The sequence below is a fragment of the Herpailurus yagouaroundi genome, unplaced genomic scaffold (assembly GCF_014898765.1).
Source record: "Herpailurus yagouaroundi ecotype Mexico unplaced genomic scaffold, PumYag 56468, whole genome shotgun sequence".
Classification (NCBI taxonomy): Eukaryota; Metazoa; Chordata; class Mammalia; order Carnivora; family Felidae; genus Herpailurus; species Herpailurus yagouaroundi.
This window is the reverse complement of record NW_024414356.1, coordinates 1-1,555: the sequence shown is the minus strand read 5'-3', so window position 1 is coordinate 1,555 and position 1,555 is coordinate 1. Positions and strand designations below refer to the sequence as shown.

Here is a 1,555-nt window from a genome sequence, read left to right as displayed (position 1 = left end):
GGCGGGGGCGACCGGGGGCGGCGGCGGGGAGGTCCTGGCGGGCGCAGGGGTGCGCCCGGGCTGGGAGAAGATGCCCGGCGCGGGGGCGGCCCCCGGGGGCGCGGCGCCCGCGTCCCCGGCATCCCACTCGTAGCCCCTCTGCGACAGCTTATAGTGGATGTACTTCATGACTATCTCCCGGTTATCATACCCTGTTCTCCCAGCGTGCGCCATCCTGCCCCCGAGGAAAAGCAGCCGGGGACCAACAGCACCTCTCGCCCCTGCTCCCGCCCCACGGCCCCGAAAGAATAGTTATAATCCAGCTATTTTATTGGATGTGCTTCGCATTCTTGGATGAGGGGGTGTCTTCAGTCACGCGGAACACTTGATTCTGGTGTTTCCCTCTTGGCATGAGATGCAGGAAATTTTTACTTAAATTCCTTTCGGATCTTTATTGCATGAGGCACATTATTATTAATTATTGTTAATATCAGTCTGCTTCCTCTGTGATGCTGAGAGGTTAAAAAAAAACAAACAAACTCAAAACTAAGTCAAAATCAGGTGCACTTTCCTTTTAAACACTGGGTGGAAGCCGGGCATATACTGCAAGTTACACGGCTGAAAAGAATGTATTAAACTGCCTGGAAATTCAACTCACTCGAACGCACTTAAAGTTAAAATCTCAAAGGTGTTCCATTGAAAGTTACATTAAACCCATTTCCTGTGCAAAGAACTTACTTGTATTTTTTAAGGACAGCATGATCCTCTGTCAAGTCTCCTTTTTTGTGAAAACAAAACAAATGCGTAAGGCAAAGATTCCGTCGATCTCCAGAACTCTCCAGGTATAGCTGCTCTGAAACTTCCAAATGAATCAGGAGTCGGGGGTGGGGTGCGGTGGGGACAAATGAGGAGAATTTCCAGTTGGATTCCAGACTTCTCCTTCACAGAAATGTCAATCCGCAGGAATCCCGACCGGAGAGCTCAAGAGCACGAGGAAAAAAAGGCAGCGGCGGCAGATGAATTACAATTTTCAGTCCGGCACTGGCAGAAGTCCTGCGATTTCCCCCCTCTCGGCAATTTACACACGCACGCACACGCGCGGGCACAGACATGGATCTCTGTCCGCGGGACCGCTTCACGCCTCCACGGGAGACGGACAGGGACGGGCGGCCGGTGGACGAGCCGGGCACGGGGGCAGGAATCCTCTTCGGATTAAACTCCGACCAGCAAATGCATTTTCCGAAAAGCTGCTTGATAAATGAAGGCAGGACGCGCCCGGCCCGCCGGTGCCGAGCGCGAGAAGCCCGCGCTGTGTGTGGTGCGGCGGCGGGGTGGGGAGAAGGCGGCGGTGGGGGAGGGTTTTATTTTTTCCCTCTTTTCCTAAAAAGGATGACTGCTACGAAGTTCTCCCCCCTGGACCCCCTCTTCCGCTGCACCCCACCGGCGCACCCCGCCTCCGGGCTGCGCACCCTTTCTCCTCCTCCTGCTCCTGCGCGGCGGCGGCGCTGGCGGCGGCCGCCCCCTCCGCGCTCCCGCCGCGCACCCGCTCTGGGCGATGACGGCCGCGCCGGCGGGG

General features: G+C 56.5%; 1 long non-coding RNA gene across 1 annotated transcript; it reads right to left on the bottom strand.

Annotated features, from left to right (window-relative positions):
• Positions 1 to 291: 291 nt before the first annotated feature.
• LOC121024107 (uncharacterized) lies at positions 292 to 1,532 on the bottom strand. The gene is made up of 2 exons (XR_005787608.1): positions 718 to 1,532; positions 292 to 491 (listed from the first exon to the last, which is right to left on the bottom strand). It is a non-coding gene; the product is annotated as an uncharacterized LOC121024107 (long non-coding RNA).
• Between the last annotated feature and the right edge of the window lie 23 nt (positions 1,533 to 1,555).